The 24,319-nt window shown below is 39.9% G+C and overlaps 1 protein-coding gene across 22 annotated transcripts in view; it reads left to right on the top strand.

Moving 5' to 3' along the window:
* LOC137476785 (poly(rC)-binding protein 3-like) overlaps positions 1–24,319 on the top strand; it is a 498,078-nt gene that overhangs the window by 357,075 nt on the left and 116,684 nt on the right. Inside the window, exon 1 of one of the 22 annotated variants that reach the window (XM_068195191.1) lies at positions 1,522–1,668. The exons of 20 other annotated variants lie outside the window; for them this stretch is intronic. The gene's annotated coding sequence lies outside the window, so the exon portion shown is untranslated. Of the gene's footprint in view, positions 1–1,521; positions 1,669–1,968; positions 2,157–24,319 lie in introns of those variants that run through there. One more of the 22 variants, XM_068195201.1, reaches the window with a different exon arrangement.

Genomic DNA, 24,319 nt, shown 5'->3' with positions numbered 1-24,319 from the left:
AAAGGTGCTTTGAGAACAAGTCTGTATGTGAATTGGTTTAGTTTGAGAAAGCAATGTTCACTGCAGCATGACAAACAAGTGTGATCAGAAGAGGGCATGGGAACAAAATGGAAAAAAATGACATGTATTTGTAGTAGAAGAGAAGTTGATTTTTGAGTTGATGGAAACCTGACAGAGGAAATACAGGGTTAATTTCAGATGGCCTTTATCTCGGTTCTAAAAGAGCATGCGGTTGGTCAAAAGGATTAACTACTTTTACACAGATTTGTACACAAACATTGAGGCACGAGACTTGGACATGAGCTGAATGCCCTCCCTTTGCAATGATTACATTCTTGAATGTCTGGGGAGGGAATTAGGTGACGGTGGATATTGGCTTCTCCTCAGATGAACCTAGCTGTTGTCATCTGGCCATCAACGGACTGGAAATTACTATCTCGAAGGCACTGCAGAGTTTACAAGCAGTCTTGTGGGACCGAAACCACTCCCTTTTCCCACCCTGCCCTCTCCATGCTAGAACCAGTGGCATCCAGCTACTTGTACAGTGTGAACCGGGCATTTGTGAAGTGATGCACAAGCCCAAGGTCCAGGCACTGCTGGTAGAGACACTGTGCTTTATCAAGGGCGCGTTGGCTTTTTGTGAGTTTTGTTGTTTGTTTTTGTTTTTTTGTTAGTTTTCAGCTCTAGTTCACTGTATAGTTAAAAACATCAGCCTGTAGTTTCTCCTCACTCACAGCACTGGAATAATATTAGTGTAAAATGTGTCTAAATCAAATTACATTAAATCCTTCAGTCTTCATATAAATGCACCCCTGTCTGTACTGTATTGATGTATTGCTTTACTTATTGGTGTATTGGGAACTTCTGTTAAGGTTTTAATTAACAAGGTAAGCCACCACCTGTACTATTTGTGTGAAGTACCATATCTGTGGGGTTGGAGTCTACCTCTGCCCAGCCCTGGTCAGTCGACTTGGTTACATAAGGTGCACAGACTTGGGTACCTATAAATATTAGCGAGCAGCTGTCACAAAGGGATTGTGAACGAGCTGCTCTGGATCTCGAAAACATAATAGCTTGGCACCCAGAAATACACAACTTTGATAACATACTACAAGGTCACGTATATGGGGGAGAGGGTAAGGAGGTGGCGACTGCTTTTAATATTTGTGTCTTTTATAAAAAACAACCTAATTTTCTTGCTTTGTGTTTCTGGTATACATCGGATATTTACAATTTTTATCACATTAGGATATGACATTCCTGGCCTTGCCAGTGCTTTTGTTTGGATATTTATAGCAGCTTCTGGTCATTGTTGAGCAAAGGCGATTGCCCTGCCCTCTGGCCCTTTCTTAAGCAGATTTTGGGCAGAAGCTCCACTTGTGTGGCACTAATTGAAGTGACTGGTGGAGGGGGTGTTGTGAGCATACTTGTGCTGATCTGCCAGGGTCTAAGCCAAGGGAGGAAGAGAGGATAAAACGTGGAGAAGGGAGGAAAGAGGAAGGAAAAAAAAAAAAAAAAAAAAAAAGGAGGGAAAAAAAAAAAAAAAAAAAGCGGGCTTTGCCTCTCTCCGGCAGAGCGGAGGGCTGCGAGGGCTGCCGGCCATCTGTCCGCGCAGGGCGGCACGGCGGGAGCAGCGCCCGGGCAGGCGGGCGCGGAGCCGCTCCGCAGGTGGGTGCCGGCCCCGCGGGGTCCGCGCTGCGCTGGGGGCGCGGGGCGCCGCCCGGGCTGGGCGCTGCCCGGGGGGGCGCGGGGTTCTTTGTGTGCGGCGCCGGCGGGAGCCGAGCGGGCCGCCCCGCGGGGAGCCTGCCGGGCCGCGAGCGCCGGGCCGAGTCGGGAAAACTCCAGCTGTACAGCCCGAACCCAACAAGTTGCGGTAGGAGTGCTCCGTGCGGAGATGGGGCTGGTTTATCCGCCGCACGAGTAAAGCCGCGCCGAGGGAGATCCGTCAGCGACTGTCAGTCGGGAAGTGTGGGCTTCCCTCGGGTGAGTAACCCCGCCTGAGCCGGGGCTCCGGCGCTCCGAGGCGATAATATCATCCGGAGCCTGCCCGGTGTGTGTCCGTGTGCCCCCGGTTGATGGTTTCCTGCAAGTTTAACGTGAAGCGGGGAGAGGCCGAGGAAGACCACCGGGGTTGCGGAGGGATTAGGAAGGCAGAGGTTAGTACGTTTCTGACGTGCTGTAAACCAGCGTCGCTGTCAGAAGCAACCAGTTCGGAATATTGTCCTATATTTTGGGATTTGTATTGGTATTGGAAGTTACTACCTTTCGTCCATGTGTTAGTGTTTCTCGAGGCTTTTCTTGCTGTTGTTTTTAAGTTGCTTTGTAAACAACCTGAGTAAACAACCGGGTCGTCGCTCAGCGAGTTGTGCACTGGGGGAAAAGTGAACTTCGAAGTGTGTGTTTCCTAAACAAAAGTTCAAAAATATACAGTATTTTTAAATTAACAGTAATAATAGAGGAGTCTGGGCTTCATACCTTATTACTATGGTTATTCATATTATTATTTTTGAAGATGAAAGAAAAATTGTTCCTGTGCACCTAAAACGATGTTTTAATGTAATTTCTGATCTGTTAGAATGTCCTGATAGTGGATATGGTTATGTTAGTGTAGAGCTTGTATTTGTGTTTCTGATAACCTTCCTAGTGTTACTGGAAAAATAGACATTCAGTTAACGCACATTACCTAAATATATTTTAACAGCTCAGGCATAAATTACAGGCGACAAAATGCAATCATAACTGGCAATTCCTTTGCATGTCTACTTTCAAGTGTTAAAAAGAAATAAATAAATATCTGTTAGACGTGTGTGTACCATCCAGTCTAGCTGTAGGTCTTGTTTGTTTCTTTTGTATATGGCTCTAGAAGTAGAACAATAGTGGAAAATGGAGTTGAGCAGCTGGTAATCCATTTGTCCATTGCTTATCCCTAAAAAGATTCCTGGTGCAAAGTTCATGAACTATCCCCGAGAATGGTTCAAAGCTGAGTCCAAGAATTGGCCATGCTGAAATCCGTCAAGAGTTTATAAAAATAAACAGAAAAGCTGAGGTTTGCTTCGTCATAAACCTCTTAAGAAATATGTCCTCTGTCTAGTATGCTACTCACTGTGTCCAAGGCAAGGGAAAACCTTGATGAATCGTGTGGATATTGCTCCATACTGTCCTTATCTATAATCAGGTTAACAAAAATATTTTTACTTTCTTTAGTCTGGAATGGCTGATTTCTTACAGAAGACCTTGCCTTCTGTCTTTCTGTCATCTGTGTCCTTGCTGCAAAAAACAAGTCCTCAAGAATATAAGTGTTTGTTTTATTGGTTATATTCCTTATCTCTCTTGCCCTCCAATTTATGCTGGTTTGAATATTTACGTAGTATTGCAGTCAGTTGCCATTACTTCCTTCAAGGACCCTATTTAAACACGTTTGTAGAGTGTGTGCAGTATGATAACGTGTAGCGCCATGCATATATTTAATTTTATTCTTACATGGTTCCATCTATTTCTCTTGTTACTTCAGAGAAGCAAGAAACATGATGAATGCTCCATTAATGGTATTGGTAAGAAATACATTAACGCGAGTGCACGGTCAGTAAGAAAGTGTTTTTATTTGAAAGCTTTCTCATACCAGACAGCGTACTAATAATCATAACCTGTGCCACATATCTTCAATGCTAGATTGATTGCATTTGCTTTTAGGTTCTTTATAAATACAACTTTTATTCAGCATAGCTGCATTTTCACCAAATGCCCAGGCTCCTTTTCAGCGTTTGCAGTCTCTGAATGCTGCGGAAATTTGCTGGGCAAAGGACTGAGTGTCCATGGTGTAGGCAGTTCAGGATGCAGCACTTCTCAGAAGCCAGCCTCGGTATTGTAGGACACTGAGGTCTGATAATAAAGTCAAAAGTGGTATTAAAAATATAAGTCAAATCCAAAGACTGCTGTGTTGGTTGGATACCCAAGAGCAAGCTGGAATAGCCACTCTGACAGATAACTGAAAATGCGATGAGCGACTTTTGCAAGCCATGAAGGAAAGCACTCAGTTTTCTGCACGTGAAGCTGCTTTCCACAGATCCATCCCTGGGCAAGAGGCTGTCCTGGTGAAAGCACAGGGGTTCACATCCCTCATGCTCAGTACCCAGGCAGAAGGACAGGAATTGGAGAAGCAGAGGGTGAGGTGGCGTTCCTGCTTAGGAGTGCTGGGAGCCTGGGTCCAAACCTGCTGGGCAGGGACAATTCCAGAGGGATTCTGCAGCAGGGCAAGGGTGCATCACTGCAGATGAAAGTTGTGGAGCAGCTTGCAAAGCTAATAGGGGATGTGACTGCAGCCACAGGTATGTGTGGCAGAAGTGGAAAAGAGGTATTTGTGGGAGGCAAGGGTTTTGGAGTGTCAGATGTTGTGGCAAAACACATGGTGGTCATGGTGTCATGTTTTTAAGATGGAAGAGAGATCAGAGGTCTGGTGGAGCAAGCATTAAAGGCAGGCAGATGACACCAGCAGCCAAAGGTCTTAATGCTACCACAGGGAGGCTTTGCAGCTGGATGGATGACCCAGTTTGGGTGCTTTGGAAAGAGTGAGTCAGGTGCTGGGAAGATCCATTGAGGATCCTGTTTGTCATCATGCACCAAGGAGGAAGCATTGGGCGGCTGAGCTGAGGGGAGATGACAAGCAGTAATTGTAACTGGGTGCAGCACGAGGGCTGATAAACAGGACATAGGCACAGTGAATAATCTTTAGCCTTTTCTGTGGCGTATGTGAAATCAGGGAGACAAACTTAGAGTTCAAAGCAAAACTTAAGGATAGCAACCAAAATAATTCTGTAGCACTGAAGATTTTTACCCTCTTTGTTGTTCTCTCCCCAAGATTTTCAGTTAGTGGGATCTCCATCTTCTGATGTTTATAGCAACATCATGATTGGGGATTGTAGAATGCACAGAAATTAATTTTCATAGACTTTGCCAGATCATTTTCCTTTAAAAGAGACCTAGTTGCACTTTTAATAACAGATGCACTCTGTTGTAATCATTTGCTAAGCAACAGGCTCACTGTGATGTCTGTGAAACACAAAAGCAAGGGATGCTTTGACACGTCACGTAAAGCTTACATAAAGTTTGTGAGCAGCAGCAGAAAGAGTGAGTGATGAATGCTCCTGGTTTTGTTCCTTACGTGAAAATAGTTTATAGCTGGGTGTTCTTCTCTGCTGGCTGCCATCAGCAATAGAAGTATCAACAGGAGAAAAATGGGTCGCTTGGGTTTTAGCATTAAGCAGCAAATCCAGGGCCAATAGGATTTAGCTGGGATGTTAAGGTTTATTCAGTGCATTTAGTTAATGAAGTTGGGGAGGGGAGGAAGAAGGAAAAAGTAGTCAGTGTCTGGGCTTGGGGGAAGGGATGAAATAGCCTGCTGCCACTGAGTGCATCCTACGGTGACTCCTCCTGATTGATAGATGCTCCACAAAACAAAAACAACTCAGCAAAGGAGGTTTTAATTAAAAAACAGCAGCTCAATGCCAGCTCTTCTGGATTAAAATCAAGTAGAAAATCTTTGTAACAGACATCTACTTGATCTTAAGGGTGTGTGTTTTTACCCCTAGAGATGTAGTGCCCATCGACTGGTGAGAGGGAAGAGGGAGATAATAATATGTGCAAGCATCCTTGAAGTGGCCATAGACCATGGGGATATTCAGCAAGAGCAATTGTACGTTAATATTCATCAGTGAGGCACAGAAGTCAAGTTCAGGCTAACAAACTCCCTTTTGAGCACTCTGCCAGATTTCTAGCAGACAGCCCATCATCCCCTACGCACATGGGTGGCCCTTTGCTGTGCTCACCCATATTCTGAAGCCTTTGTGTCCCCTGCCAGAGGCTGTCATCTTGTGTACACACATGCTGTTCAGCATCTTGACTTGCCTTCTGAGCCCTGAAAACCCTCAGCACAGAGACACAAAAAACAATTAGCCTAGAAAGTCATTGTTATTTAAAATATAAAGGGCTGTTATATGTCAAAAAAAAATTTGCAAACCAACATGAATTGATCTCTTCCCCCAAGGGAGTTAGTTTGCTGAGTTTTTTTTAGTTCTGGTTCTCTGATTCTGGCTCACACTTGGATCAGACCTTGTTTTCCCCAAAGCTGTAATGGTCATTTTGAGTCGGATGAAATTTCTTTCTCCTGTGCACCTCCTCTGAGGTCTGTGCTAGACCATAGTATCTCAGCACTGTTGGGACTCATTGAGCAGTGATAAACACTGTCAAGATTCAGCCAATGACCTCAGCAGACTTTCCTCCTATGGGGGATGTGGGCATCGGTAGCAGGATCTGACTGACAGTATAAAATAAATAAGCAGCAGGTTTGCAAAATTAATAAATATACCTGTTGTTCTTGGCAAAATCTAGTTGCTCAGACAGCCTATAGCTTGATACAACTCTGTGAGGAGGATGCTGCAATATTTCTTAGTAGGATTTATTGCAGTGACACCTGAAAACTTTCACAAAATGGTCTGGAGAAAAACTTGAATGTGTGATTTTTGGTGGTTTTTTTTTTGTTTGTTTGTTTGTTTGTTTTGTTTTGTTTGTGGAGTTTTTTGTTGTTTTGGGTTTTTTGGGTTTTTTATCTTACAAACATTTTAAGATAAATATTTTCAAATAATAATTAAAAAAAAGTGGTGTAAATGCTTAGGAAAACACTGTACAGAGTAGTTTAGGCACATGTCTGTAATAAGAACGAAAGAATTTTATTTCATTAAAATTAAACAAATCAACACAAGGACTTGACTGTGATGCTTACAGCAGGGCTTTATGAATGTTCAGCCAGCTTTCAGAAAATGGGGGTGGCTGTGTCAGAAAAGCAGTCCCAGGCACGGCAGCAGGAGTCTGGGCAGCTGCACACAGAGAATGTGGAGGTCCAGAAAAAGGCTTCTGTCATCTTTTATAGACAAATAGGTATATGTTTGTTGGTAAACAAATACAGATGTTATTGCTGATCTTAGGATTTCATGAAATGAAATCTGAATAGTCTAATTGTCTCAGTGGCAAAAAGGGAAGCATATTATCCCACATGCAGAGCATGTGACAGAAAAGTGAAGAGGGGTACATCTCCCAAAAAAAGAATACTTTTGGATGTATCTACATGGTAATGAAGCGTTTGGTGCAATGTCCACACCATCTAGTCCTGTATTTATGATGGTCTACTACCTTTACCCCTGTTTGCATATATTTTCTTGTCAGTGGGCAATAAAGCCCCTATTCAGCATTTGAGTCTAAATGACTAGAAAGACAGAACCTGGGACTTGAAGACCATAAAATGACTTTTCTGTGATTTCACTCAGTTAACAAAGCTGTGTGCATACCTTGAAGATCTCATTAGCATAGTTCTAGCTACATGCCAGTAGCTGGTAGACACCCAGAAGAGCAAACATAAAAATTGCTGGCTGTGTTGTAATATTAAACATTGTATAGAATTACAGCAGAGATTTTACATGAAAAGGTTGTGAAACAGTGGGGGCTAATGCAACCTTTGTAAATGCTGCAAATCCACTCAATAATTACTATATAGGCTCAATAATTACCATAGAGTACTGGATTAAATACTAAAATAAAATACTAAATAAAATACTTTTCCTTGATCTGGGTAGATCTGGTGGACTTTTCCTTACATATGATCAAAGTGATTTAAAAAACTGTTTTCTTTCTTTATAAGTGTATGCTATACCTGTGAGAGTAAATTCAAATAAAATGTTTTGCTCCTGCAGATAGGAAGACAGGAGAGTTCTACCTTTGTTCCACTAGACAAGTTTATAGTATTCATTCACAGTGATGAGAATCAGCTTTGGAGTTCCAAGTCCTTTTAATTCAGAGAAGTTTAGATAGGTGGATTTTGATTGAGTAGTAGGGAACATCAAAAGTTACACTGTTAGATTTCTCCGTGAAGAACAAGGGCTCTGTGCAGACACCAAGAGAGAGATGCACTTTATTTCCCCCTTCCTCCTTCCCCCATAAGCATTCACAGTGCACAAGCAGAGATGCCTGCTAGGTATTGAAGAGGCTGTCACTGTTAATTTACTGTGAGCATCCCACAGTGACTGGGGTGGGGTGGAGGAAGCTGAATAAAAATTATAAGCGCTATTGAAACTGGCTTGTAACAAAGTCCAGTGTCCCTTCAGTGTTTCTAATGTCAGATAAGTAAGATTCTCGGAATCTGATCCTATGTTTTAAAATAGTGCTTAAATTTTGAAAGTGTCTCTTTTTTCTGTAGGGATGATACTTTTCTGACAAAAGACTCCAGTATGAGCCATGATGGTGGCGCCTCCTAAAGGTGTTATTTTTCCATTGACTACAGCAGATCCCAAGCAACCCCAGTTCTGACAGAAATGGGACTGCACTTGGAGATGTCTGCGTGGAGGTGACCATCACATGTCGGGTGTGGCTTTCCCACACTTCCAACCAGTGTTGCTGTTGGCCTCTGCTTACAGGAACCTTAATTGCCAGTATATCTCTAGGAGCTTCAGTACCAATTAATCTGTTGGCATGTCCTGTTATAACTTAATATGTGACATCATGGTATTCCTCCTGTTATTAGTAGCTAATTTGTGTTTCTGAGTAATTTCCCCCATGTCTTGAAAAGCAAGTTTTTGAAGGCACTGCTCTTGAGCTGTGACACAGTAACTTCAGGGATACCTGTTCCTGGCTGTGGAGCAGAGTGCATCAGCTTAAACACTGGAAATGCAAATTGCTTCCCTCTGCAGCTATTAAGACTGTCATAACTGAGTGTAAGAGTAGCTCACCTGTTTCATTCCATATTGCTGCAGAGTAGGATCACATCCATGGCCAGTTGCTGAGTTCCAGCTGATGAGTGACACCCCTAAGTGGTACTTCCTAGCTATTGTAAAATGTAGGTTAACCCAGTGGGAAGAAATGAGGATGTCTAACTCTAGTTTAGAAGGTTGAATGATTTCTTTATTATAACAACTATGTTATAATACAATAATATACTATATAAAGGAGGATACTAAAACTACAAACTTACTTGTTCTAACTACCATAGATAACTTGTGACCTTCTCTCGAGAGTTTAGACACAGGTGGATTTGATTGGTTATCAGGCTCAAACAATTCTCACCAGAATCTAATCAAGCAGTCACTCTAAGTAAACAATTCTCTAAACACATTCCACATAAGAAAAACGAAGAACAAAAATAGATATTGTTTTCTCTTTCTTTCTCTCTGTACACCTCTATAAAAATCCTAAGAGAAAGAAAATGTGCTTACCACACCTAGCCTGTGGGTAAAAAAAGCTTCTTGCAGTTGTGTGAACATACTTTACTGTGCTTGGATGACACTTTCTGATTTCTCAGAACCATCCTTCCTCTCTTCCTGGTTTCTAGTTTCAATAGAAAGATGACAAAAGGTGGAAGTATGATCATTTAAGTGACCTATCTTGATATTTCCATATTTTCTGTTATTACCCTTTTTCTGTCAATGGTATCCTTAGCTACAGGGCTCTCTTTGTTTACTTTGGTTTTTGACTGGGCATTGTATGAACACCACTTGTGGTGGATTCCATATACATATGTATATATATACATGTATATATCCAGTTTTGTTGGTAGTCGCTTCTTGATTTGCTAGCAGGACATTGCTGACACACAATTTGGACTTTGGGCTGTGCCTCCTCATTCCTGTGTTTCCTTTTAGGATGACCTGCTAACCAGGACCTATTCACTTTTAATCCTGTTTATCATCTGAAAAGAAATCTCCCAGCACCCTGACCTTTCCTTTCCTGTTTTACTGCTGGTTAAGAAACAACCCCAATCATGCTTTGAGTGAGTGTGTGGAGTTACTGGGCTGCAATAAAATGAAAGAGAGGCTTTACAAAAAAAGTGTACAGGAATCTATTTTACTGTGCTTTTATTAAACACAGATTATTCTGCAAAGATGGATGGGCTTTTACTTGGCTCAGGGGTAAAGGGCCCACCAATATATGTTTAAACCTTTCTAAAGCAACTTGAATTCCCCTAGGAGAAATGCATTAAAGTTCCTATGAAAATGGAGTTTTCTTTTACCTTGTGACCTTTCTGATTTCCCATCCCTAGACACGAATGACCCAGTCTCCAGTGATTATTATTATTATTATTATTAGTCAATAAAGTTAAAAGCAGATCACATACATATTGAAAATGTAAGTAGCCATAACTAGGGTTGCCTATGGCTACTAATAAAATGTCAATGCATTTTAGCTCTGTATGCCTCTACGATCATACTTAAAAATACATCAAAATGGAATTCTCTCAATGAGACTATAGCTGAGCTGCCAGGAAAATAATTTTATTTCATAATAATATATTTAAAATATGCTGGACAAGCTTGAAAGATTTCAGATATACCTTAAAGCAGTTTAATTTCTAGTTCCTATGCTCCTAATGCAGTTCATATTTTTCAGATACATACATTTTATTACATGAGGGGATTATCTTATGAAGAGTTTTGCACAATCCTTTCTTGCTTGTGTTGATTTCAAAGATATTAATCTTACTCAATTGAAAAAAATTAACTGGAATCTTTAACTACAACTTTCTCAGGTTTACACTGCATTAAAATTTTTGCATGCTTTTGTTTCGAGAATTTAGGCAAATTGGGCAAGATGTTGGCTTATGTTTGCCCTAATTAAAAAAAAAAAAAAACAACTAATTTTCACTGTTACTAGTGCTTTCTGAAAAAAAAGTTTGAGAAACTTTGTTGCTTGGAATAACCACCGAAATGTTTCAGTTTAAATTGTTTTGGATTGGTACTTTTATTTTTGTAAAAATAATAGCAGTTTTTTGGGGGTTGGGAATAGCCACAGAATAAAACCACTTTGCCCCTGCAAATATGTCTAAAGCTAAGGGCAAAGACTTTTTTTAAAATCACATTAGCACAGATTCAGTCTAGTGATGAGTTTGGCTCAGCATGTCTTCTGCTGCAAACCTTATTTCAAGAGATTATTAGTCAAAATTTGAAAACTGTGTAGACATCTCTTGCAGAAAACTGATAATCTGCCTAATGAGCCTCAGCAGTCTGGGTAGAGCCAATGAACAGGGTGTATACTTGAATGCTTTTCATTAAGAACATTTATTTGGGTAGATGTCAAATGGATAGGCTATAGTAATAAACAAAAATGGGGTTGTAGCTCATGTTTGAGGCAAGTTTTCATGTCTGCAGCCCTGAATAGCTGCTGCCTGTAGACACTCTACACTTCTCATACAAAAGAAGGACTTACAGAAATGCATTTATTCAAATAAATCCCTTTTTTAATTTATGATGTGTAATCAAAAAGATATGACACCATCTATATTAATTTTAACCTTATATTGTTCAGTTAATACTTGGTCAAATTCAATAGTTTTGTGCAAGCACTGGGCACCTAATTTACATACCTACCTATGGTTTGTATATATGCATAGTGACTTTGTGACAAAAATGGTATTAAAGGAGAATCTGAGACACAAATATCTTCCTTTTATTGTCAATCTGAAGTGTCATTGATCTGTATTCCTAGCCAGAAATTATCTTGTGTTTGTAACTAGTTCTGTTTTATGCAGTTCTATGTTTGCCTGGTTAGTTTTTGCAAATTGAAGCAGCTATTTCAATGTGTTCCATACATTTGCTGCCTTACTACTTTGGAACAGACTGTGAAGGTTTTCCTGATTTTTTACACGTGTACAGAAGACCAAATGTGATGAAAGTGCAAGCTATAGGTCGTCTTTCCCAGTTGTAACAAAAAAAGGAAGATATTGAGGATGAGATGTCCACAAAATCTCTGAAAGAATTTCTCCTTAATTAATCTGTTGAAGCAGTAGAATGAGAACAGGTTGCTGCCTAATCCCTGAGGATTTCTGGGATCTTCTGTCCTCCTACATCCAGTTTTTATGATGACACAATGATGTTCCCAGACTCTTCTATTGACTTTGGCTACAAAATGGCATCTCATTGTGAAAGTGATGTGTAATTCTGCTCCAGCTTGTATCTGGATAAGAACTTTTTCTCCAAGTAAAACGTGATTGGACAAGAGGAATCAGCTTCAGTTGTGCCAGGAGAAGTTTAGATTGGATATTAGGAAAAGTTACTTACTAAAAGGGTTATCTGGCACTGGAACATGCTGCCCAGGGAAGGGGTTTTGTCACCACCCTTGGAGGTATTTAAAAGACACATAGATATGGCATTGAGGGACATGGTCTTAGTGTTAGTCTTGGCAGTCCTGGGTTAATGGTTGGACACAATGATCTTAAGGGTCTTTTCCAGCCTTACTGATTCTGTGTTTCTAGTGTCCATGGAAATTGTGTTTTCATAGGCTTTGTCTTCTTTCTCCATCCATTTCTTCTAACTTTCACTGCCCTCTCCGGACCTTCTGAGTTTTAAACCTGGATGGCTCCTTCTGTTGGGATAAAAGGAGAAAAGATTGAGGTTGCAAAGATACAGTGTCTCAGTGAGACCAGTGGAAAGTGAGTGTGGTGTGTCCATGAGATTGGAAATGGAATGTTAAAATCTTTGCAGTATGTGTGGATAGAAAAAGCTTACCTTGGTATGTGGATTTTTTTCCACATCCCTGAGAGGAGATAATATTTTTATTGACATAGGAAAGTTTAGTGGTTAGTACAGGAACACTACTGTGTCCATTACCACTTTGCTTCAGTAGGAATAAACTTTTCAAAACTTGTGTATTTTCATTTCAACCACTTGGAACATTCAGCAGTGAAATAACTAAAAGATCATATTCTAGGGAGACTTTCCCCCTCAGCCCCTCATTCAAAGCAGCCTTCTGGATCTCATATTAATTATAAGGCCAGCTTCTTGTCCTTTTGTAGATCTCTGGTGCTCTGTTGAATGTATTAGAAAAATCACATTGGAGAGAGAAGATTATTTTGGAAGTTTGATGTGTTTGGAGGAGAAGCTGATCTTTTGTGTGCATGTATCCACTTTTTTCAGTTTTGAGGTAAATCTCTACTTACTCATTCCAATTTATATGAGAATGTATGTCTTACATTGATGTTATTTGAAAATTTGCAAGTTGGAATAATTGGGAGCAAGTCTTCTCTTGCTGTTTCAGGCACATCCTGGGCACCCAATGTACCCAATCTTTAGGTGTTATGATGGGTCGTTTGCCATGTTAATGCCATTTTTCCTGTCTGTGGTCAGTTTTAACAACCTGCCTCCCATAGGTTGAGGGGGAAATAAAATTTCTTCTTTTAGACAGCCTGTTTTCTAAGTTTATACTCAACTTCGATGTCTCCTTTGAATTCTTCTCTGCTATTGGGCACCCAGACACCAAAACAAACCCCAGTCTATTTGGCAGATGACCACAGGATTGGGTTGTGTCCTGTGAGGCACAAGACTCACCTGTTTTACTTGGAACTGCCACGTGTATGAAGTGACTCCACCTTGGTTAAAATGCAATCATTTTGCATGCTGCTGTGGGGCATTAAGTTTTGCAAATGTCTGGCCTACATTCTTCTGTTCAGTTTTTCCTTCTTTAGCTCAAGGAAGTTGCTTATCATCTTACCCTGTACCAGGACTCTCTATAATTCTCTTCTTTCATCTGTATTGTTACCTGTAAGTTATTTTTAGACTGTGATCATATTCTGCTTAATCCTCTTTTCTGGATTATAGAACTTTAGCTTCCTCAGTCAGTCTTCATAGTCGGTGTCTTATCCTTCAATTCCTGTATCATTTAAGTTGGCCTTCTTTGTATATGCCTAGTTATTTTATAACTTTTTTTGCAATACGTGAAGATAAGAGCTGCATGTGATATTCCATTTGTGGTCACATCATGACTTTGTACTTTGGAATTATTACCTCCTTGGATTTATATGAGATACATGCACATCAAAGACCATCAGTTGCTTCTCCTGCAAACAGATCAAATTTGCAAAATAATCTTCAATCTCCAATCAAATATTGAGCCTTTTTTCAGATGGCATCACATGCTTCTAAACAACATTTGGTACCACTTATATTCCAGCCTAAAGCAAGAATAGCTTTGCTTATTGTGAGTAAACATTCACTTGTTTTCTGCATCAGCACATTTCAAATGTGGATTACTATTCTCTTGTAGACAAAGACAAATCAAATGGGAAGGTGGAAAATATTTCCCCAAAGTACATGAGCTTAATGCTTGTGGACTTAAAAAAATTAAATTAATAAATAATTCATCTTTACTGGAAATATGATTGGGTTTTGGTTAATTATTGTGTGTATTTGTCTTTTTTTTATTTCAAGAGAGCAACAAAATAATAGTTCTAAAATAGAAAGAAATGAACTGCACATAAGACCAGCTGCTGCAGGACTCCCACAAAATCAGCTTCAGATCCTGTGCTTAGGAGGCCTCTAAATTTTTAGAAGCTTGGTTGGTTTGGTTCTTCACTCCACACTCATGTCCTCAGTACATCAAACCTCTGAACTATCTAATTTATCAGTCTTGAATTCAAAATGTTTTCAGTTTGTGTGACCCAACAATTAATTACATTCATAAATCAAATTACATAGAAATGTCATGTGGTTCTATTAATGACATCTATAGTAACTTTTATAATTAAGAAATTTTTATTTTAGCTTGCTGTAATTTACTCATAGTGTGCATTTTCCAACTCAATAGTCTTTTTCAGCTAAATTTATCCCACTTGTCTAATTCTTTCTCTACTGCTGCTGCTCCTCCCTTGAGTAACATTTGGAACCTTTTACTTCCTTCCAGAGCTGCTTATCTGTAGAAAAGCTCACACTACTAGCATCTTGTATGCTTGCTTGACTGAATTCTACAATTTCAGGACTAGTAGGAAATCAGTTTGTTGCTTGATTATCAAATTCATCTACCCATTCAGGTGTAAACTCTTAAAAGATTATGTGCTGATTATATCATTATTGGTTTCTTATTCTTACCATCCAGATTTAGCATTATCCTAAGTGGTCTCATTTCTTATTTTCTTCCGTACCAGTCTGTGCCAGAGATTAATTTGTTTCATCATCTTCAGTTGAAAAAAAATTAAGCATTGCTGTAATATTTAAGAAATATTTTGCTGCAAGGATGAGTCTTGTTGAGATGCAGGGGCAGGTTGCGTAAGGCAAGCTGTCTTTAAAATGTGCCTGCTTCCTCCTGTGGTGGAGGTCCTTGCCAACTCTTGGCAAATCCATTTTGACTGCTAGGTTATACTGGTTATTTAAAATAGTAATTTAAAAAGTTTTAAATGCTTAAAGTGCATTAAGATTAGTGCCAGAATGAATGTCGTTAAGTAGTCTAATGAATCCAGTGTGTTCCCTTTTGAAGTTAGCAGTCACTGAGATCTGGGAGAGCAGTATTATTACTGAAAAGTTGAAATGCAGTCCAAAGGAAGCCCAAGGAAAGGGGAAGTACTGCAAAAATGGAACTGGAATTAGAAAGTAACAGGATTAAGGGAGAAAATTTAAGCCATTTGGAGGAAGTTTTCAAACCCCAGCACTGCAGTCTTAGACCTTATTGCCACTGAATCTGCAGAGACATGGCTTCGATTACCATCTGCTCAGTAAATGAGTGGCAACTTCCTAAAGTCAGTCTTGGGCTATTAGATGTGGAGTTTGTCTTGCCAGACTGTGCTGGGAGCCGAGGGGTTCAGGATGGTTATTCCTGGTTTCCTTCCCTGATCTGTAGAACAGGTCTCTTGAATGCCCATGACATTGCTGTTAACAGAAGGGTGGGAGGGGCATTCCAGAGGATGAGTGCATTCATGAGTGCCTGAGTTTGGGATATTGAAGGGGCTAGTTATTTATTTAGTGTATTTACTTGATGACATTTCAGATTAATAGCCTGCCTAGGAGGTTTGTGCTGCAATACATAAATAGCGAAAGAAAAATGTGTGGTGAAAGACAGACATGCAGAGAGAACAGATTCTCCAGATCAAAAGAAGCCTTTTGGTTTCTACTTGTACAGCTGAAACTCTCTGTATTGTTTGGTTTCTGAAACAAATTATGCTGCCATGTTACTGTGGTCAGCTGCAAAAGCCTGGGAGTGCCCTTCCAGCCCTGCAGATCTGTCTGGCATCTGGAGATGAGGCCAGGGAACAGAAAGTGTGAGTGGGCTCCACACCACAAGTGTGCATCTCCATGGTATTTATAGGCTCTTACAGCATTGTTAGAAGACAAGGCATGGGCAGGGAGCATGTGACCATGCTGCTTGTGGCTGAATTGCTAGAGAGAGAGAATAGGGGTGTATTTTGGGGCTTTTTGATTTGTGGGTTTTGGTTGGGTTTTGGTTTTTCTGCATTTTGTTGGTTTTTTTTTTTTTCATTTTTCTCTCTCTCTCTCTCTCTTTTTTTTTTTTTAAACAAAACCACTTGGCTGGATTAGTCTGCTGAGTGCAGGCAGTTCTTCTGCATGGACTGGTTGTTGTCTTCTGTCTGTACCTTCTGGGATGAGCAGAAGTGGCCGTTCCACAGCTTCACCTGACAGGCACTGGAAATGCAACTACATCTCCTCCTGAGTCAGCAGTTGTTTTTTGGGGAGGATTACTTTGCAAACAAACCAGATTTTCAAGGTCTGAGCAGTAATTTGTAGTAGGTTCGCTTGCATTGTGCTCAGCTGCCCTTGCAATGTTAAGTAGGAAAACAGGCTCCTAGTCACAGAGTTTCCTTGGGGGCATGGGGAGGGAGGTTTGTACCCATTAGAGGATCCAGAGATGAGGTGGGCATAGGACATGAGTGACCACTGTGTGTAACGCTCCCATTTCTGTTCCCTCAGCTGAGGCCATGCCTCCTCATTCACAGGCTGAGGAATGAATCCCAGGCTGAGCTGGGACCCAGCTGCATTTGGGACATGAAGTCCCTAAACGTTGCTGCCACTGGGCTGGGAGTAAGGTAGCTGGGACCCACTGACTGTGCATTAATTAATTTTGACAGAGAATCAGAGCTGGAAAGGAATGATTTTCTGAAGAGTTAGGGCATCCGAAGATGATACCACAGCACCACTGTGGGTTTAAAGCTGTTGTATCATCACTGCTTTTTGTGCCTGGGTAATCCTTGTACCTTAATTGCTTCGTCCTTTGGCTTCCAATGAACATGATCACCAGGGTGCTTGTCAGAAAGTCTGTGTTTAAATTGGAATGGCACAGGGAATGCTTACAGAGGCAGGAATTGTTCTATCCCTTCCTAGTGCTCTCTTTCTCCTCCCCTGCCCCCACCTTTTACCCCCACCTCCCTTTTGTTTTTTTATTTTTTCCTTGTCTGCCAAAGGAAATGTAACACACAAATTGGAGTAACAATCATTTTGTGCACTTTAGACATCAAAAAAAGTGATCAGCTCAGGAGAGTTAAGTTTCAAAGTGCTGTGGAACAGTGACAGTTTAAGACCATTGGAAAGTGTACTGGTTCATAATGCTGGGAGGGCTAAGTGTCTTGGGTAAACTCTCCATTTCTCCTTTGTACCCACTGGTTGGGCAGTTACCAATGGTAAGGAGTGTGATCTGAGTTATTTTACTCTACGTGTGGCAGTATTCTTTGCAAAGACAAGCCTTTATATTTCAAATTGACTTCATTGTTATGAACCAAAGGTAATAAATTTCAGTGCAAGTTTCAACAGCGTGGTTTTTGGTTGGTTTTTTTTTAGTAGTTTTATTAACATGACTTTCAATCTTCTCTAGCTAAGCAGCCCAATTGCCAAGTAACAAAGATGCTCAATAAGTTTTCATGGCCACATAAAGGAAAGTCATACATTTTTATTTCATCCAAAAATAAGAAGGATTTTTTCTGAAGTAGTCAATTATTCTTTGAAGCTGCTCTGGACCAGATTCCTAGAGTCAAGTTTTTATTTGAGTTCTTTGCAGATTTATAGTAATACAAATATGAACATTAGATGTTTCAGGATATTATAACTTATTCAGGGAAAAAAAGTCTCTGTTCTGCATCTTTTGTTCTTAATAAAGATTTCTAGTGTTATTTCATGTACTTGATCTGGATGTCTCTGATGTCATGGTTGCTCCCAGTTGAAAATGAGAGGTGTTGACTCAGCCACAATGTTAGTCAGTCAGACAGAGTCTAAAAGAAAACAATTTTATTTTTCTTGATCAAGTGCAAGAGTAGATGCGTACAACTTTTCTGGTTGATGTGTTCATGAATTTCTCTCCCCCTGTTTTCGATCCATTTTTGATCCTCGGAAAGAATCTTGAATGTGAGCCAGATTTCTCTGGGAAATTGTCCTCTTGATGATGATATTTGCCAAGAAAGGGATTTCCACAGTGTGTTAGCAAGGGAAAGAACTGTTAACACTGTGTAGATGGGAGAATGGTTAACATGAAAACCACCATGGAAAAAATGAGATTATTCTCGCCTGCATCATATAAATACATAAGAATTCTTTCTGGTGATTCTATCAACCTATCAAGGATTTTTCATATTTTCTATCAAATTGCACTATCTCTACATAAGAATTGTTCTGAGTATTTTTTGAATTATTATTTCCTGTATAAAATATTGAGAGGAGTGGGTTCTGTTATTGTAAAGAGCCTGCATAATCATCTAGGTTGGGCCTTCACCCACACGCATGGTGGCTGTATTGTGTTTCCTCTCTGTAGTACAGTGTATCACCAGCAGCCATGATGTGCCTATGACAAACACCAGGGTGGGAGCTGAGGCTCAAACGTTTAGTCCGAATTTGGAAAGGCATTATGAAAGAGAAAGAACATAGCCAGGAAAAACCCTGTTCAAACGATTGTTTCTTTTAAATGCCTCCACCAAGAACACTCTATAAAGTGCAGTAGGGATACTTGTCTTCAAAACCAAAATGTGTACAAAACATGGATTGAACTAAATTGTTCCAGGAGCTTCAATGCTTAGTGGACAGAAAAATGCTTCTGTTTCCAAGTGCCTGAGGGGGTATCTGTCATGTAGAAGAGTCTCCTCATAGACCACATAATCCTGGGAGGACGTTTTTTGTGAGTCGTATCTGTTGCTAAATAGGTGCATGAGATTCTCCCAAAGGAAATACAGAGAGGATATACATCTGTCAGAGCAACAGGCCCTCCCCTGGCTCCAGTGGAACTGAGGGAAGGAAAGAATTCTGCAGGCAACTAAAATAAATACAAAATAAGTGTTCTATAGATTGGTTCCATGTCTGGTGATTCTTGGGCAAATGAAGGTGACACTCAGGACACTCTCACCTGCAGGACTTCTCCAGGGTAGCAGATATGTACCTCCCTGGGCCCCAGATTGTGTATTGGCATTTCACTTGGTGCTGTAAATTAAGTCCAGACATTCTGGCTCTGAACCAAGACCAGGTGCAGATCTCATATGCTGCAGGTCAGTCTTGGGTAGACAGACATTGGTGCTGTCCTGTGTAATGGAAGGCTGATACACTACACAACGAAGGTTTGCAATGAAGTTTGTGCCTAAACCCATCTATGGCAAACAGACCTGAAAATGTAAGCATCTGTGATTTCAGTTCAAAGAAATCTTGTCTACAGAACATGAGTAGGGTGTCTCTTCCTTCTCCTTCCCCTTCCTTTTAAAGAAGGCTATGATTGAAGTATTCTAACCAAAACAGCTAAATTCTGATAAAGAGATGTCTTTTAAAAAATGTTTTTAGCCGATCCATATATGAACCTTATCTCAGAAATCCATGGCAGCTAAGGATGAAAAGCAAGCATTTTGCCGTGGGCTTAATGTTGCTATTCAAAGGTCTGCATATCCGCTGGAAAATATTTAGGGATCTGTGAATTGAAAACAGTTGAAAATCACTGACCTGAAAATATATTTCCTTGTTTTCAGAAAACCAGCAAGACTGAGTTAGCAGAACATTTCTCTATGGTGATGTTGATGTCTTTCCCTCCTACCCCTGTCCTACTAATGGATCACATGATTTGTAACTAGAATATAGCCTTCATTTCTTATGGTCCTTCTCTAATGAAATCTTTCTGTGTTGAAACATCAGCATGGAACTTTCCTAGACTGCTTGTACAAATATCCAATGTACTTCAAATTTAAATGCAAATGAAAAGTTTGATTAGTTTAAAAAACATTATGTTTTCCACTTAATTTTGAATGATCAGTCTTGCCAAAGAGATCTCCCATTATAATTAAGATATCTTATAGTTCTGGGATCAAGGTTTATTTGTATTTATGCTCAAAAAAACCCAAAATTGACCACTGTAAATAGAACAGATGTGTCTACGCTAGATGTCATAATTATCCATGACAGTGTAGCCTGCCTTTGGAACACATGTGCTACAGGCACAGCATTCGAATATTCCGGACCTCTGACCTTAAGCAGATGTCATTATTTTAGTCATATGGACAAGCCAGAAGGAAGGTCAGAGCTCATTTGTATATATTTATACCATAGTCTTCTATTTTATGTATGCATGTGATATTTTTGCTTGAAGATTTATAGAAAGAGGTCACCACTAAAAAGTGTTTAGGGTAGAATTTGGCTTTTTCTGACAGAACACAGTGGTTTTGATGATGTGGCATTGTTTTGGTTGTTTTGGATTTTTTTTTATTTGGGATTCCCTGCTTTTTTTTTTTTTTTTTTTTTTTTTTTTGTCATGGAGCCTGTAGGAGGTTGCTGTTACCTGAATTATGTACTGAAATCACTGGGTTTGCCTGGAGTGTACATCAGCCCAGACTTTGTTTCCCTCAAAGTAGCTGTCATCTCAAGTAACTGTCATCTTCATGGAATATGCTCGTGACTGATCATAGCCTTTGGCAGCAGTCTTGAGCAGGAAAACATTATTTCAGTTCATGTGACTGGGGCTTGTAGGAGTTGCAGACCACTCTGAATGCAGGTATGGAAGCTGCAGCTTATGGAGTTTAATTGTACTGCATTTTACTGGAGCACTGCTGTGATATTGGTGACCTTCTTCCTTTCATTTTACTGAAACCATATAATTTTATTTTGAGATGTTGCCTGAAGCCACTGGATTATCTAAATAACCTAAATAATGCCAGCCTCAAAGCAAAACTCTCCCCTTTTCCTAAAGATCCTTTCACTACTACCACCAGCAATCTATCTTTGTTTCAGGCTTTCAGCTCTTTAATGAAAGCACCTGCCTTTAAGCAATGGTCAGAAAATACTTCTAGATTATGGGAGGTATTTCCTCAACTGTGTACTTTCTTATCCCTACAGAAGGTGAAAAATAGTTTTCTGTATGTATGACCTTAGTTTTGAAGAGCACTCATGGAACAGCATGGTTGCAGCAGTTAGTGTGTTGGAGTTGATTCCACCCATCACCCCATAAAAAGTCTGGGACTGCTTGGTCCTCTCCAGCCTGGTCCTCCTGGGACTGCTTGGTCCTCTGCCATATGCTCCTCCTGGGATCAGTGCTCAGGCAAAAACCCAGCCATGAATGGCTGAGCTGACACCAAGCTGCAGCTGCCCTCTGGCTTTCTTATGGTCTGTTCTTTTTGATGCTCTTCGTAAAGGCAGGGTAGACAACCCCGGCTTATTTGTGAAAGGTTTGTTGCTTTGTTATTTATATTTTAGCAAGAAAAAAAAACCTTAAAACCTTGGACACTGTAGAAATTGACAGCTCAATTCCTCCCTATACCAAAACTCTCCTATTTCTTGAATTATCCACCCTCCTGTTGTGCTTTGGGGCTGAAAAGTACCAGAGAAAGTCAAGGACAAACATTTATACTTTATGGATCTGTCTCTCTCCTTAAAGGAGCTAAATGAACTGTGCTGGTTTAAGATCTGGTTTATTGTGTTTTTTTGGCATGGTCCTGTAGAGCTGCATTCTGTAAGGCCTAAAGCTGTTGAAGTTTAAAGAAAAATAGATGAATTATGGAGAAGATATATGAGTGTTCACTTAGAGTTACTTGGCACCTGTTTCCCACCACAGGTGGAAGGCAGCATAATTTGGCAAAAAGATACACAGAAATAATCCCCGGCATTGTTTCTTTGTGGCGCTAGACCACATCAAAATTACATAGGGCATGACAATATTTAGATCAAAGCATTAAAGCTGAAAGGTCATCCAAACGTTATTGCACCTAAAAAAAAAATAAACTAATCCTTATAAAAGCTTTGGCACAGCATTGTTTTGGTGGGAGGGGGAGATAACTCTTGAAAAAAAACTGAGGTTTGCATTGATTGAAAGTAAAATTGAGATTTGCAGGTTGGCAAAAGCCACTTTTAAGGGATGAAATTGCATTGTCTGTTCTTTTTTAAAATAGAGAGATTATTAGTAACATGATAGGAAAATCATTAGATTCTTTGTACAGTATGTGAGTAAACAAGTGTGCTGTATGAATTAGCCTTGCAATATTCAGCATTGCTCATACTGCTGGGTTTCAGTCATTTAGGTTTCAAAACTTTGCAGGGGCCAAAGTAAAATGTGTTTGAAAATCAGTGATATTCTGAAAGCCCATTTTCTTCCCAGTTCATTCAGGTCAAGTTCTTAATACCAAAGCAATGGAAGTTTAGGGCATGGTTTGTGTTCTTTCATAGTTGTATCTAAAACCTAAGAGATCCATGGGTGGAGGGAAGCTTTTGACTTTCCAAGGCCCTTGCTGGTAAGAAACAATCCATCAGTATTCAACATCCTTGTTAAAGAGAAGAAGCTGTTAACTAGGGATTTACTTAGGCATGGGGGTTTAAGAATTCTGCTAGATTTTCTGTAACTTGGCTTTTTTAAGAGTATCTTAATAGTTCGACCTAATAGAGTAGCAAGTGATGCTTGATCTAGAGTAAAAATAAAGAAATTATAGGAGACAAGCCAGTAAGTTGAAATGGGATAAATCCTTTGAACAGTTTGCAGCTTTAATTTCTGTGTTAGCCTGTAGAGAGACACAGCCCTGTCTCTACTGTAAACCTTGCAATATTGAAGCAAAAAACTGTCATCTGGGCCACATTGGAAGAGCCCTAAATTTTGCTTTAAATTTAAAGCCAGCCCCAGTCTGCAGAGACAATGATACACTTCTATGAAACAAATGCTAAAGTGGGAAGCATCAAAGCAACAGGACTTCAGTTCCAATTTCTTGTTGATGTCCAGACTATAACAGATTTTGGACTGATTCTGATAGATAGGTATAAAATAATGCTGGTACAAATTGGTAATGTTTTGCTGTCTTTTTGCAATGTTATACTGCAAGAGAAAAAAGCCAAGCAAGTTCTGTTATCTGTGCTGCCAGTAGGGAGATTTTCACTGACTAAAGACAACTGCTGTAAAAGCTTTAGCTGGTGGTAAACCCATCACAGGACTGAAGGAAAACCGTTTTTATCCTCACTTTGGCACAGATGCCATTGTTTTCATGGAGAAGAGCATGGGGAATCTCTTGGCAAGTAAATTTTGTGGATGTTGCACCTCTTAAGATTTCGGTGATTTCTATAAATCTCACAGAACAAGGAGTTTTTTTTCTAAAAGGGGATTTATCACTGCTATCTCTTAACTACCTGTAAACAGTGTGTACTTTAAATATTTTGCAGCTACATGGAGAGATTAGGGCTCAGAGACTATGGTTTTATGCAACTTATCTGTCAAATGGCTGTTACACCTTTAGTTTCATAATGTTTTACCTAGAAGTGTGATTATCGGGACACATTTTAATAGATAACTCCTTTACACCAGAAGCAAAAAGTGAATACATAAATGTAAAAAAAATTCCTCATGAGTCTTTACATGTTGGTCCCTTGTTTGTTTTTGGGTCATGGAAACCTTTAGCAATGCATGAGAGTAATCTGATTTAATGACAGGAACAAAGAACTAGCTCTCTGTTTCCCAAAGTTGCAGCAGATATAGAGAGAAATTATACACAATTTTCCAAACCTAGTGTATAAACTCTTAGCAGTGACATCTTGATCTTGGATGAAAAACACAGCATATAGATACTAAACAACAGTTCAGTCTAACCAGATGCAGGGTCATCCATTAGGAATACTTTATCTGATTAGTATTGTTAATGGAAGGGCTTATCCGGCCATTCCATAAAAGCAGATCTGCTGTAGATCATGATTTCTTGTCAATACAATCATCGAGGCTATCATGGCTGTGACAGCACAGTATTAACCTCCTAGAGAGAACTGGGCAGGATAATACACCAAGCAGTCAGGGAAACAGAGACCCTTCGATTGATTTCTCTTCCATGCATAGCATTGCCCCCTTCACTGCCCCTTTTCTGTCATTCCACTTGGCAAGACAGATTACTTCAGCATCTTTCTTTACTCCACTTCTGATATATTCAATGGTTTTATTGTGATAATTTATAGTAGTTTTGATTTTTGTATTCATCATGGCCTTGATAAATGGAAAGGTAGTACAGAAAGGCCATATTTCTGGAACTGATGGAAGTACCATAGTTATATTGTAGATTATTCTAAAACATGTAAATTAGGAAGCAAACCAA

Source organism: Anomalospiza imberbis, chromosome 1 (assembly GCF_031753505.1).
Source record: "Anomalospiza imberbis isolate Cuckoo-Finch-1a 21T00152 chromosome 1, ASM3175350v1, whole genome shotgun sequence".
NCBI classification, from domain to species: domain Eukaryota; kingdom Metazoa; phylum Chordata; class Aves; order Passeriformes; family Viduidae; genus Anomalospiza; species Anomalospiza imberbis.
This window is presented reverse-complemented; position numbering and strand designations above follow the sequence as displayed.